The sequence below is a fragment of the Lissotriton vulgaris genome, chromosome 3_1 (assembly GCF_964263255.1).
Source record: "Lissotriton vulgaris chromosome 3_1, aLisVul1.2, whole genome shotgun sequence".
NCBI lineage: Eukaryota > Metazoa > Chordata > Amphibia > Caudata > Salamandridae > Lissotriton > Lissotriton vulgaris.
Window position 1 is genome coordinate 1,961,776,942 of NC_141689.1, and position 16,281 is coordinate 1,961,793,222.

Here is a 16,281-nt window from a genome sequence, read left to right on the forward strand (position 1 = left end):
CAGGACAAAGAAGTGGACTCCACAGGTCAGTTGACTGACCTCCTGTTAAGCTACAGGGCACAGCGAGCTGCCAGCATCCCTTTTCCTAAAGAGCCCAGCTAGCAATTTCCAACTGTACTCTGCTGAGGGCTTCTACTGGATTAAATCTTGACCTCCAAGTGCTGTTCCTAAGGTTGTAGGACCATTACCTGTGTTAAAGTCTACTCTTCCTAACGTCCTGAAAAACATGGGGCTTAGAAACTTTTTTTGCTTCAAAGACCTTTGGAGGGCCGGGATAAACCTGCCAGAGTGAATCCATTTAAGGTTCTTTGGTTCTCAGCCAAAGATTCAGGCCATTCTAGGTTAGAGCTTTTCTGCAGCAGCAAATCCAGCGATCCAGTGGTACCTGCACAAGCAGCAGTACTACCACCAGTGGTAGCAGATACATTGGTAACACTGACAGCAGCACCAAACACAAGAATTTGTTGTGTTCTGGACATATCAGTGCTTATATGTGCCAGGATGATTGACTGTTATCACATGTGTGGATGCAAGGTGGAGATGAAGTCATCCTACACCGCATTGATGCTTGGTACAACACTTCTGAGTATCTACGTGCAGCAACACCATATGATCATGAAACCTGCATCAGTGGTGACCTAGGTTGCAACCAGCATCACAATCACTTTTACAACTCAGGAAGCTTGCCTTCAAATAACTGGTGCATAGCTAACTAAGCCAAGTGTGACAGTCAGATTGGGTCTTCCATTCATGGGCCCATCATACTGATATGTGGAACAGTGGTTCAAGGCCTATTGCCATCAAATCTTTCTTGACCCTTGGTGCCAAGTTGTGTTAGTTATGCAGGCTGATAATTGGCCTGTGGTGAGATACTGCCTTAAATCCTGGTGAAGATACTGAGAGAGGTTCAAACAAGGAAATTGTTATGCAATATTACTGTCTCTTTGTGACAAATAAGAATGATATTAATGCAAAAAGAGACCACAGTTGGCATGTGAAGCAGAAGAGCAGGGCCTGATTAACTGTAGTGGGCATCAGCCATTTTAGCGGGAGACTAGAAGGGCGGGGACCTGATTTGGAGCTGTTTGGTCCAGTCTTGTTACTGGGGGCCAGTTTTGCAGCAGTGCTACAATATTGCTGCCCAGTAACAAAAGCTGAAGTGCTTCACACTTGCACCCCACACCATCCCCGAGTCGGTTTGACAAAATTGCCAGGCCTGCTTTGAATTCCCAGTCCAGCCCTGCAGAAGAGGCACAGCACTCAAGCTAGATAGTGGTAGCAGCACAGATATCAGGGATGCAGGTAGACGTGGCAACCCTCCATATGGTGCTTCATGTTTCATTAAGCTCTTTTCTTTGTTGATGTTCATGCCCATTCCCGAACTATTCAGTTTATTATTTTGCTTTGCAGAAACTTCCACATCATTTCTGCTGCAGGGACCTCAAGTAAAGTTTCTTTTTAATTTTTCTTTTGTTTTCCTTTGTTGTTTGATTTCTTTAGTTTATCGTTTTTCTTTCTCTTTTTTATGATCAAGTATAAATGGGAAAACAGCAGTGACAGAAAAGTACAACAGAGCGAAGGGAGGTATTGGGGCTCTGCTTGTAAAGTAAATGGGTCTCCCTGACTCTCCCATTATTTTCTTTGCCTCCTTTATTTGTTACTGGCTGGATACAGAGACACACTCTTCCTCAGGAGGGGAGGAGCATTGCCCCACATGCTGCAAGCGCAGCATGGAAACACAAATAAATAAAATCCCATTTCAATGCCATTTTATTTATTTGCCATCGCACAGTTTGTGCTGTGTACAGCACTAGGGAGAGGGTGGGGCTAATTCCTGCAAATGAAGGATTACAGCACTCGTCTACAGTGTGTATGACAGATTGGACGGCTGTCTACAGCAGTCTTATCCAGCATGCGCATTGTAGACCCAGCAATCCAAATGCTTTGAAAAAGCCTAGGGATTGCTGACACAGGCCCCAGGCTCAAAATGAGCCCTCATTCGTCCTGCTCCCACCAATCCTGGAGCTGCTTTCACTCCATAGAAGCAGCTCCAGGATTGATTGGAGTTCGTTCCACAAGCAGAAAGTAAGCCCTTCCATTTCCTGATTGTGGAACTTGTACTGCTCACCATAAACTCCAGCTCGAGTTTATGGTGAGTAGCACCTTCACGCCCCACCATTTTTAGGTCGAGTGTCAGCATGCATGTGCTGTCTGCAAGACCTGTTGTACTTACTTTGCTGAATACAACCCCGCCTGCTGCTTTCTATAGGTACCCTCTTGCATCAGTCCTCTATGCTTGCTCCTCATTGGTTGGCGCTCCTGAGACATCACTTCCCTTTTCTGCTCGGGAGCACCGGCCAACTACAGTTTCATTATACTGTAGGTGTGTATTTTGTCCTTTTGGGACTACTTTGTTTATTTCTGCTTAGCCAACAACGAGAAAAGCAGTTTTAATGTACACATTGGTCGCTGCTCTTTATTGGCTGTTTCTTAATCTTCCTTCCTTTCAAGATGTCTAATTGTCTTGCTGCAGGGGGAGCAGTCTCAGCTTGTGCCAAGTGACTTTCACATGTCCATCTTGCTCTCTCCACCCCCTTTAGTTGCCCAAAGTATTCAGAGAATGGAGAGGCATGTACGGCATGTGTTGGAAAAGCTGTTGTGTTTCTAATGTTTGGCTTTGAGCTAAGCGTCTACAGTATTGAGCTCGCTTGGTGCATTTGCCTGTTTGGCTGATACTGACCTGTTTGTTCAACATAATGTGGTCTTTAAATATATTTGCAAATCTTGCTTCTGGCATATGTCTGTGGGACATTTCTCAAAGGTGCATGTGTATTTGTTACAGGTCATATTCATGTGTGTTTATCCATTTCTATTGGTATTTTTTGTTGTATTGGGCATCTGTACTGAGTGTCTGTATTGGATTGTGTACATTGGAAGAAAGCTTGAATATTTTCATGAGTTGTGAAAGCACTGTTAGAGAGCAGAGCTGGGGAGTAAGGCTTTTGACCCTCAACCAGCGGTCGAATTGTATAAGAATGGAAACAGTGAATTTGAGCATGGTGGAGGCAGGATCAGATACGCGACTTGTCTTTCACCTACAGGTACTCGAGTGTCAACTATAATGCACACACTTTAAATAAAAACATAAATGTGAATTTAACTGTTATATAGGAGATGGATTTTTCTGGTAGGGAGGAACAGTGAATTCATGCAATCACTTCAGATGTGTATATAACTGTAGGGTCAGTGATTTTAGTTCTGGTTGGTGCATTGGGGAATAGTGATGTGTGGAGCACCCCCATTGACCATGAACATCTCAAAAGCTGTATTATCCTCAAGCGTTAAAGCAGCTTCAATGGCTACAGTAACAAAGATTGCCTTTAATATCATTATGTCTTGGCTTTAAATGTCTTCATAGCATAGTACCAACATACCTTCTATGGGTAAAGTAACAATGTGTGCTCCTTGTCGAGCTATTAATAACCAAGTAGCCTTGGTGATACTGAAAATGATGTGCAAATAGAGAGGAGATGGGAGATTATCTGCCCTGGCTCCTACATCCAACAAAGAACCTCAGGGTTGACCTTGAATTGTTGACTACTAGAAAATCTTAAAACCTGCTATTCTTGAGGAGCTTTGTCCTGCTGTTGAGGGGCCATCTATCCCATTTGACTCTGCACTCTGGGATACAGCTGATTTCTTTCTATATGCAGTTTTTCAACAAGGCCGTCAGCACTACTGTTTGCTGTTTTACATCATATAACTATTAAATATACATTTATTTTTCATGGGGAATACTGTTCTTAGTACCGTCTTGCTGTTGATTTACTATCACTGATCATGACCATCCAGTCGTGGCATTTAAATTAGTTTAACTGCCAGTTCTGTTTTACAGTGGTTTCCACATATCGTTAGACTTGTGATTTTTGCACTTTGAAAAAATCTGTTTTGTTTTGCATTACTAGGTGGTGCCAATTTATGGGTGTTGCGGCATATCATTTCTATTGAATATTAAGTTACTTCTCCGACAGAGTTAGTCATGGATCATTAACATAGCTCTGAAACACATTTAAAGTGCTCTCTATTTAACATTGCTTTTTAAAATATGTACAAATTAATGTTAAAAATACCAGTGTTAGGTAATACTGCCATCAAAATTCCAGTGGCAATCCTAGTGCAGATAGATAACCAGTGTTTGAAAAGGAAATAGAAAAGTGCAGGTACTCACTATTCCAGGGTCTCTGTTTGCTACTGAGAAGTACTAGCACTCCCCTGTCACAAGTGTTGCACCCCTGCAGAGAAGTGCAGGTACTTTCCCCTTAAAATGAAAAAAATGCAGATACTCGGTACATGTGAGTGCCTGTCCATTTAAAGCGTTGTACATAATGCAAATTGATATATTCTGTACATATAATTTGTTCCCACTTTGAAACTAACCAGTGTTTTAAACAGGTAGGTACTGTCAGTCACTGAGTACCAGCAGTTTATTTGTTATTTGAAAGGGAGGGTACCAGCAGTTTTTCAGTGTCTTTGCAATACTTCCCCTAATGAGCCTCTGAAGTGCTATGTGAAAGTCAGAATGGTAAAGACCTGGTGAAAACCTGGTACCTTACATTAAGATAATTTTCAAACCCAAAAGTGTTGCATTGTATTGCCAGCATTTGCACAACATGTTGTGCTGTACTTTACATAGTCACTGTGGGCACAGCATGTCAGTTGGTGCCTCCATCAGCCTGTCCACAGCCCTTTTCTTTAGGAAAGCCCCCCCATTCTGCCCCCACTGTTGTGTTTACTAACTGAGGAGCCCGCCTTGGCTTCACAGCCGTGTGTGGCCCATGTGTGGCAGAGGTGCATCGTTTTGTTTTTTTACTTTTTAAGGTGCTTCCGATCAAATTCTTCAGGATTCCTCAATGCATTACCTTATGTGGCTTAGTGAAATCATACAGCCACCCAATGGCTGACACATTCATAAGCACCCGTGCATTAGCTACTCATGTCTGTCAGTTCCAACTACTCCATAAGGGGCTAGAAGATTGCAAGTCCCCCGCTCCAGCCACCCTCCCAATGTAATATCCTTACCACAGTAGAGAAAGGCAGCTATTCACTTTGTTCACATCAAGCGCAGCTCGACACAAGCATCAGTCTCAAGACTACATAGAGGTGACCAGGTTAATGGTTTCACCAAAGTTGTGTGACGTGCAAGTCCTCTGCTCCATCCATCTCTCCACAACAACATCTGGCTGCCTCCCATGGGGTAGGGAGGGTAGAGTACTGTGTCATCTGTAAATAGTCTGGTCGAGGGACCCTTCGTTCTTAAGACTCAGTCCGGAGATTTTCTTTTATTGCTTTTGGTACTACTTGAAGTCCGAGACTCCCTCACGTCTGGCACAGTAGAAGGGTTAGAAACCTAAACCAGCACTTCTCTCAGGGAGTTCCTTTTTTAATTTTTTTAGGTCGAGCCTGAGCCAGCGCTCAAGCGCTGCTCAGGGGATGATCTGTGGTGGTTCTGTACAGGAGAGAAGTCCCGCCCACTCCCCCGTTCATATTTTGAATTGGCTTGTGTATTTGTCCTTCATAAATTCTGGCATGTAATTCTGCAATAGGCTTGTTAGTCCCTCCTTAGTATGGCCATGTCATCATTTGTATCCTCCCATGGCTACTGGCCCCTTTACTTGGTTGTTACACAGTGCGAGTACTAATTACTTCATTCAGTTCCTCCATTACGCCTGACAACGTGCTTTGCTTACATTTAACGGGCCATGCCCTCTTTCCATTTCGTAACAGCGGGTATAATGGTGGCCTTTTGCTTGCAATTTTAAAGGTCTTACATTTTTCTAGGCCTGGCGTTTAATGCCTTCTGAATGCCCACAAACCCTCTGCTCCTAACATTGTTATATGAGTTGGGCTTGTTTCGGGACATTTTTGCAAGAGATTGTGCTTGTTCTGTAATCCCACATGGCAACACTGGTGACACTCCAGGTGATGTTGTTTATGGTGAGCAGCATCAGGCTGGAGTGGCGGTAGAGGTAGGTGTACGTGGTGGAGGAGAGGGCATCTAGATCGATTCACTGATGAGGAGTGTTTGTAGTCACGGGGACTTGGGGGGGTTGATGATCAGCAGCGAGGGCAGCAGAGAAGCAGGCTTTTTACAGTTTGGGGTAAGCCCCCCCCCTCTGACCACAACACAGGCCTAGAGCAGCCCATGAGCACTGTAGAGACTCACGAAATTCGAGGGGGAGGGTAACCTTCTCCACACCTGCCTTTACCCGTAGATGCAAGACTAAGGTCCCACCAGCAGATCACTTACATAACCCTTTACAGAGTACCACCTCAGAGCCCTCTCCACATCAATAAAAGGCGGCCCGCTCTCCCAAGTTCCTATATCAGTCAGTGTGTATATGTAGGCTGCATAATGACAACTTCCTCATACATACTCTTGTCACCTACATATCTGAAGTTCACATGACAATGGGCCAGAGACTCCCGATTTACTAAGCCACAGTTGTCTTTATTTTACCTGTTTCCTGCCTGTAATTGCCCCTCCTTCATCAGAAATCATTGGGGACAAACTATTCTCGCATTTATTTTCTAAAATGTTCCTACTTTTCTGTTCTAAATTGTTGACAAGTATGATTAAGAGCAGCTTATCTGGGCACACCATCTCTCTTACCCGACAATACCTGCCCACCCAAGAAATACAAAACAGCTTCCACAGATTTTGGTAGAAAAACACATTAGAATCCATTTTCGCAAAGGTAATTCAGGACAGCAACGTTTTTTGCTAATTTGCAGAGAATTCCTTCTGTGAAAGGATAATGTGCTAGGAGATTGTATGTTCTGAGAGGCAAGATGGTGACTGCGTGAGCCGGTCGCTCTGCTGCTCCCTGATTATGGACTAACTTTGAAGCATCAAAGCGGCAGTAATGGACAGTATTACGAAGTGGAAAAAGTATGTTTGCCGGTAGATGCAATTGATAAAAAGAAAGGAAGACGAGCGTATAGAAATGAAAAGCGGAGCTAAAACAGAGGACAGGAGCTGAATGGAAGCAGCGTTTGCATACTTGAAGCTCTTCCCCGGTCCCAGCCAGTGTAGAGCTGCACTGTGCCATGCGGAGCTCACAAAGGCGTTGCTCAGTTTTCTGGCCGCATTGACATCCGGCAGCGAAGAGAGGAAACACTGCCTGGTCTGCTTGGATTTCTGCTGGGCGTGCTCTGGGGAAATGATGGCTCCAAAAGTCCTGGTGCGTTACCCAGGACGGAAAAGCCAGAGGTTAGAAAAAACAGAACAGGAGCTCTGCCCCAGCCGCCCATGATTGAACCCTCTATTTTAGACCGGCTGAGAGTGGCGCCAGGATAAAAGCACCCATCACGGCAAGAAGGCGAAACAGGTGAGCAGTACCAGGGGCGAGCGATACAGATGGTGGTGTGATCTGGGAGGCTGATGGTACAACTCTTGATGCTTCATCTGTGACTGAAGATACATCCAAAATCAGTCAGATTAGTCAGCTGCCTCTCGTTCCTCTCACTCCCCCCTACCTGCAACCTAAGGCAAGAGATAACATTGATGGATGGATGTCAGAGGGGCCTGGGGCTCAAGCAGTAGATACAACACCGGGGGCTACCATACTCAATCCCCATCTCGGAGGTGCTATGGCCACAAATCATGCTACTTCCTCGAATCACAGAGAGCCAGATATGGACTGTTTCTTCTACCTTTCAGACTGGATCGGGTTCAGGGTCTCACTCACTTGGGGACTCTAGTGAGGAGATCTCGGACAGTGACAAAAGAGACACAGTAGCCACAATGCGTAAGGCAGTGAGAAGAACAAGTCACCCCAGTCTACAAAAAAAAGTCTAAGATGGGACCACTCTGGAGCAGATTTACTCAGCACCTGTACAACATCACCTTCTAAAGGCGACAGTACACTCGCCCCAGTACCTCCAACTTTAGATACTGTCCGCCAATGCATATTTTCCCATTGTGAGGGAATGCGGCAAGATAGTAAATGTGCTTAGATAGCTACGGCTGTTAGAAAAGTTGCAAAGTTGTGCAACATTATCAACCAACGCCTCACAACCCTTGAAATGTGAACCTAATCTTAGAGAATGACCTAGCAGTCACGCTCACAAGTAGTACTGCTCATGACGCCCAACTAACTGACAACCGACTTGTACTAGGTGTACCGGAGGGAAAGGAAGGGTCAGATACGTGGGCAAACATTGCTGATATGCCATCTAAAGCATTTCCTTATTTATATGGCTGGAATTGGGATCTAGAAGTACAGAGAGCCCATCAGGTCCCATCCAATCTCAAACAACCTGTAAGACCGGACACAAAGCCCCACGCCATACTTGTCTATTTTGGCATTTTTTTATTGCAACAAGCAATATACGATAAGGCTAAGACAACCAAAAAGTGCAGCAGTGGGGACTATTTTTTCTTCATCCAACCAGACTTTTGCCATTACACGGTGGAGAGGCGATGGCGCCTTTGCCGGATGATCAAGGCAGTGCAAGATCGGGGCAAGCATACTTGCTGCATCCAGCTCACCTAAAGGTGATCAAGGGAGATCATATTCGATTCTTCACCTCCGAGATCAAAGTTAAAGAATATTTGGAGGATTGGGACCTTAGATCTTAGACTGATTAAATTGATATACAAGTCTTTTCCTTCTCTTTTCCGCTTTCAAAGTAGCCACTGCATATTCCACTATTGATTTTGGTAAGGGAGAAAAGGGGAAAGGGAGAAAAGGGGAAAGGGAAGGGAAAGAGAGAGGAAGGAGAAAAGGAATGGAAAAAAGTTTTCTACATGTCCTAGCTGCCAGGAAAACAAAATGTATGGATCAGGGAGCAGCAACCATCACAACCGACTAAGCTAGTCTGAATGCATTTCTACAGGGGATGGGGGGAGGTGTTCAAGGGAACAGGGTGGTTTGGGAGGGTGGGAAGAAAGGGGAGAGAAGGGGGGTCAAGGGGGTGGACACAGGGTGGAGGGAGAGCAAAAAGAAAACTTTGGAGAGGGTATAAATAAAAGTTAGGAGATAGCATACACAAGCAAGCAAGAGCAATTAAATAAGAGGGAATCAAATAAGTCAAATGGGTAAAATCACCATCTGCTCAGTCAATATTGGAGGTCTTAATGACAAACGAAAGCGTATCAAGTCGATGTAATATCTCAACAAGAAACACATATTCCCTGGGGGAAACAGGATATTTAAGCCAGGGGGATATAATCGTGTAGCTTGCTTCACACACACATCAACTATTAGGGGTGTTACGATTCACGTAAGAAACTGTATTGGTCCAGCTAAGCGGGTCTTGGAAGACGAGTGGGGGAGATGGGCTATTGCACAATTGCCCATGGGATTGACCATCTATACAATATATGGATCAAATGAGGATGATCCACACATTTTTAATGACCTAGAAGTCAAATTAGCATCATGGCCAGGTCCATTAATAATTGGCGGTCATTTGAAATTTCACTATGACACTGGCCGCGGTAGAATCCATAAATATCAGGGGAGGAAACCCCAAGTTTACCAGGCCCTTACAGCCCTGCGGGCTAGCTTTGACTTGAAGGATGTGTGGGGGATAAAACATCCTACAGACCTTGGCTACACATATTTTTCAATCCCCCATGAAAAATGTGTACGGCTAGAGTACTTTTTTTGTTTCATCCACTCTGTTCACGACTGCAGGAATAAAGAAACTACCCAAACTACTATCGGACCATAATCCCTTAGTCATGGATTTAGTATTTCAGACCGAAGATCGCCCACAGTTTAGGTGGATGTTTGACAGATCTTTATTATCCAATGATCAGTATCTCAAAGCATTAAACAATGGGTCACAGAATATATTGAGATAAGCCGATATAGCTCTTTGCGCTGTGTAGTTTGGGATAGTTTTAAAGCAGGCCTCCGGGGAGAAACAATGTGTTTTGTTGGGAGGGCCATAAAACAAGAGAAGAATGAAATTAATACTTTGATAATAGAACTGGGAGAATAAGAAAAAGAACACACTAGTGCAATTAGACAAAAACAAGAGAGTGAAGAACTTCTACTGTGACATAAAATAATGATTACAAAAGCCAAAATAAATAGTTATCACAGCAAGAAGGGGGCAGCCACTTATCAGCCACACAAAAGCAAGAGATATGAATATGGGGAAACCGTAGGTAAGATACTTGCCCTGCGAACTAAATAAAGAGCAGCCAGAAACAACATAACTGAAATCAAAGATTAAGATGGTATACTCCACACAGGAAAAAAAGACATTATTAAGACATTTGAAATTTTTTATCAAGATTTGTATCAGCAGGATAGTCTTGATCCTATACTTTTTAACGAAACTGAGTTAGCTCTAGGAAGTCAGCAAAGGCTCAGCGAAAAAAATGCCACAAGAGATCGATCAGGAAATCACAATGAAAGAGGTATTATTAGCCATGAAATCCATGACATCAGGAAAAGCGGCAGGTCCTGATAGAATTCCATTGGAATTATATAAAGCAATTCAAGAGGAAATAGCCCCGCTGCTCTTAGACCTGTTTCTTGGAATACAATATAATGGGACCCCTCCTGAGTCCTGGCAAGGAGCAGATATCGTGGTCTTTTAAAAAAAAAGGGAAAAACACTGACAATCCTGCATCATACAGACCCATATCCCTCCTGAAAATGTATACTAAACTGTACTCAAAAATCTTTGCGGCTCGGCTAGGGGGGATCATAGCTCATCTTGTCTCACCATGGCAATATGGCTTTATACCAACAAGAGGCACAACAGACCATATCACACATGCTATAGCCTTGTTTGATATAACTGAGACAACCGGTAAGAAGATGGCTATGATCCTCCTAGACGCCAAGAAGGCATTTGATCACGTTTCATAGCATTCTCTTTGGGCAACTATGGTACAGAGAGGGTTCGGGCCTGACTTTATGACAGCTATACAGGCAATGTATCACAGACCATTCACAAGACTAAACATAATGGGTCAAGAATCAAACCGTAATGGCATTGCAAGAGGGACAAGACAGGGCTGTCCCTGTTCTCCTATATTATTTGCCCTTTATATCGATATTTTTGTAGAGCAAATCCTTCAAGACCATGTAATTACACCAGTCATCTGCAATGGTTATGACACAAACATAATGGCCTATGCCGATGAACTGGCAGTGGTAACCACTGACCCAGAAAATGCTATTTCCCAAATTCAGAAATAAGCCAGTGAGTATGGACGTAAATCTGGCTATCTGCTGAACACAAGGAAAACCCAGATTTTATGTAAGTCTAAAACTCCCAGCAATGACCCTCGGAGATTAAATGAGGTAATCTATCTCGATATTAAGATCAGCAGCAACATAGATTCCATTTGGAAAATAAATATGCTGCCCATGATTAATAAGATCAGCACGGATCTAAGGTGTCTAGATAGACTTCACCTATCACTTACAGGATGATGTATTATACTCAAGATGGTCATGCTCTTAAAGGTCCTATATATGTTCAGGTCTATACCCCTAGAAATTGAAGATTTATTTTTAAAGAAACTAGATAGTATATTTAGCAATTTTGTTTGGAAATATTAAAAAATTTGACGATCCCTCAAAGTTCTAACTCTACCACAAGATTTAGGTGGTTGGTCCGCTCTTAATCTTAGATATTATTACTACGCAACTTTCTTACAGCAAATGACTTTTGTGATCTCATCAGACACTGGCGAAAGACAACATGATGTAAATGGGGACCCCCTGATATATGAGCTAGCCATTGGAACAATCGAAAAGGGAGTACTTCTTCGACAGATAGAGGCCAGCTATTACAAAAAACTAGATTCAAGGTGGTAATAGAAATCAGGAGAATATGAAAAAGAATGGTAGGGTTCATGAAAATATCAAAATACAACAGATATACACCATTGTGGCAATCTCCTATTTTTCCCACATCAATATTGGATACATTGGGTGGGAAATGGAAGGAAAAGGAGATTTTGAAGGTGGGGAAATCTTTATTTACTTGAACAAAGTCTGTCGTTCTCCGAGCTACAGCAAAGGTATGGTATAGCGGTCGGAACACATTTTAAATATAAACAGCTTACTAGTTTTTCTCAACAGAATGACCCCCCGGCACATTAGGATGGCTGGGGGGTCTGCGGCAGACGGAAAGTCCGCCCGCCGCATTTCCACCGGTCACGAAAGTGCTTGTCTATGGTGGCCGTGTCTGCGAGTCACCGCCAACCATATTAGGATGCGTGCGGTCAGATGCTTCTCCACGGTGGGAAGCATGCAGTCTTTACTTTGTGGGCCTGTTGCAGACCCCCATGGTGAAGACGAGGTGGGGGTGCACATGGGGGGTACCCCCCTGCATTTGCATACACAATGCAGCAGGCACCGCGCGGTGCCCGCCGCTTTTTGTATGCAAATGCACAACATGCATTTGTCACATTGCGGTGGGTGCTGGTGTAAACACCGCCCGGCGCAATGTTACAAATGCATGATGCGCCAACAGTTTGGCAAGCGCATCATAATTTGCATCGCGGGACCGCCATTCAAGTCGAGGGCGGTCCACTGGGTTTGTCCGCCCGCCATCCTAATGTGCCCCTATGTTTCAGCCCCACATAAAAATTTAAAACATATATAAAATATTGATAGACACACTTCCTGATAATCTTGAGGTAGTAGAAACTTAATGGGCTACTAGAGTAGGAGACCCTGACATTGATTTGTATAACTTACTAGCTTTAGCCAGGGGGACATTCCTTGCAGCCAACTTGAAAGCCCAACATTACTGCACGATGTACAATCTCTACTTTACTCCCACAAAATTACATTGGTGGGGGAAAAGAGAGGACAGCAAATGTCCCTGATGCGATCAAGAGACATCAGATAGAATTCACATGTTTATGGCTGCAAGAAATTAGGTCCCCTGATAAAACAAACAGAGGAATTTCTGTCAGTGGTGCATTGTTCATGTACATTTTTGGTATAATGTTATTTGTTTATCATGTACTTTTTCAGTCTCTTAGTTATGTGTCAATGTTCACTTAGTCCTTGTTTATGTGTAGGTTAGTTGGTCATTTGTGTAGTTTTGATAGTTTTTTCTTTTTCTCAGGGCTCTCCTGTTTTGTGATTATTTGCTTATTGTATATATGAATGTTGTTATTTATCATGTGTTCAAACTCATGTACTAAAAAATATGTATTTATAATATATAAAAAAAGAAATTAATTTTGAGAATATGATGAATAAATAACTGTAAAATTAGTCTTTCTGTGGATGACATTTTTATATCTGGAGTTATTACCCATTAAAATAAATTGTAGTGGGGGTCTTCGCTCATGTTCTTTATTCTGAGTGAGAGGGTGCCACTGCATGAGCAGGACACCCCTGCAACCAACTTAGTCCATTCTCCCGGGTTGTTAGTACTGTTGCCATTTATGACATATAGAGTAGCATTATGCTGACCAGAGACACATTTCTGGCCTCCTGCTGCTGAGCCAAGCTCGGGCACAGGAAGGCAGAACAATAGGCATCCTGTCACAGGGATGTGTGACCACCTCCCAGACAGGATTTAGTGTATTAGGGCTGGGTGGGTGCGCTTGCCAGCAACTGAAAATTTGCATGAGGAGCAAATGTAGTGTCCCTGTGCATCGTCAAGTTCAAACCAGTCCTGGGACTGATGAGGAACTATGAGGCTGATGATTCGTCTTTCTGCACCTAAAAGAAAACAAAGCCAGAGGAACATCAGTTAAATAAATGTTGCATATGTAGCGCTTCAATTAATAGTTTGCAAGTAAGCATGGGACAACACCTGGTGGTCAACCGCTCTCGGAAGCCCACCTACCTCAGACCAAGCCAAAAACCTAGGCATCGTCTCGACTCATCCCTCAACATGAACCGACAGGTCAACGCTGTCATATCCAGCTGCTTCAACACCCTCAGCAAGACCTTCAAATTGATCACCCCTGAGTCAAGGAAGACAGTCACCCAAGCACTTATTACCAGCAGACTGGACTACGGAAATGCACTCTGCGGCGGCATCAACAAGTCCCTACTCAGCAAACTCCAGACCATACAGAACACCGCCCCTAGACTTGTCCTCGCCGTCCCCCGGCATGAACACATCAGCCAACACCTATAAAGACTCCACTGGCTCCCTGTGGAGAAAGGAGTCACCTTCAAGATCCTCACCTACACAGACAAAATAATAGACCCAAATACTTCAACGACAGAATCAACTTCCAGGTACCCAAAAGAAACCTATGATCTTCTAACCTCACACTGGCTGAAATCCTGTGCATCCACAGAGTAGGCGGAAGATCCTTCTCTCACATTGCAGCCAAGACTTGGAACGAGCTACAGGCGTACATCAGACACACTCCTCCCTGAAATCCTTCAGGAAGACCCTGAAGACCTGGCTCTTCGGCTAACAGATCTGCGGACCCCCCTCTTCAGCGACTTGAGACCCTCATCGGTGAGTAGTGCGCTTAAAATTCCCCTGATTGATCGATTGATTACTTCAGGATTTGTAGTTGTGTCATTTTGATAGACGTTGCTTCTAGGCAGTGGGGCCAATATAAGTTAAATGTGGGATCACCCATGATATTTAGTACTACACACTTCTGCAGTGTTAGTGCCCAAAACTGCTTGTGCTTAACCCTAGTGCCTGAAATTGAGTGCATCACATGTGGCAGCAGAAATGTAAATCTGCAAACACACTTATCATTGTAGGTCTAATGATGTCCTCCCTGATTCCAACACCCACATTGACTACTGCTAAAGGTTGGCTGTGAAATATGGTCAGGGACCACACACTGGCAGGTGCTGGGCCATGGAAACTAAACCCAAGAATAATGTACCTGAATGCTTATAAAATGTCCCTTTAATCTTTACTGTATGTTGTATGTGTTGTACAACACTGTTGTCCTGCATCACAATATGTTTACACATGACATTTAACCACATACAAGATCATACCATGGTGGCGACTGAAAGGATGACACAAAATGGATGCCAAGTGAGTGGAGAATGGACATAAAATAGTACTTAGTGTCATATGAAGTGTCCTGCACATAAATGGATTGTAATTCAGTGATATTAAAACTCTCTTGCAAAATATCAATGGTACAATCATATTGAAATTGGTGTGGATGAGGCTTGCACTGATGCCAGTTTGGTTCTTTTGAGATGGGTGTATGGGCTGCTAAGGTGAATCTTCAGGAAGTGGATTTTTCATAAATAACTTGGTTGAAAAGCACAACGCAAATCCAATGTAGGCGGCAACCACCACAGCTTCTCAACGTACCCACAACGTGGGATCCTAGTCAAATGTTGTATTCTGCTTGCCTTCTCCTCTACTGTATTCACCTATATAAGTGATTGATTGACATACTAGGCTAGGATGTCTGCTGTACAAGACACCATCCGTTGTCAGCTAAGTACTACCATGATATTGGAAATGAAGCATACAAACAGAGGACACTCAAAGGATGGACATAACAAAAGTGTGATCTCTCATTCCAAAAAGAGTTTTGTGACTTCATGGGTAGGGAAGAACAAATGACCCAAATAATGTCCCTGACTATCGCACATCTCACACATGAACTCGGCAATGTAATGTTTGAATGTATGAGCAAATGTGAAACTGGTCAGCCTGGTGGTGTACACTCCTTTCGACTTGTCAACAGACAGCATTATACTCATGAAACATGTTAGATTTAATAGTGAAGGTGTAATCAATGTAATGCAGAGAAGTCCTGTTCATTTAATCCCTTCCTTGAAATATCAGTAACCTTCTCATCAGTCGCGGCCCGTGGAGGGAGTTCCGGTGGCGCAGAAAGGCAGGGCGGGGGAGGGGCAGGGTGGACGGTGCTAAAAACCAGAATATGGGTAAATGGAGGTAAGTAAACAATTCAATTAATAAAACAAATTTCGTACCGTGACATGCATCGCAAAATACGATGCAGCGGCGCTACGAAATTTGTTTTATTAATTAAATTGTTTACTTACCTCCAATTATCCATATTCTGGTTTTTAGCATCCCACACACTGCCCCTCCCCCGCCCGCCCCGCCTTTCTGCCCCACTGGAACTCCCTCCACGGCCCGTGGCTGCTTCTCATACAAGTTTGTCTGTTGATGTGTCATATCATTGCTGCAGTGCTGTGTGGAATTAACTGTGGCCAAATGCCACATATGACCAGGGGCCCACATGTAAAGTCCATGAGGTAAACATGCTGCACATCGGCCATGAATATCCTCCCAAGGGTCATTGAGAATGAC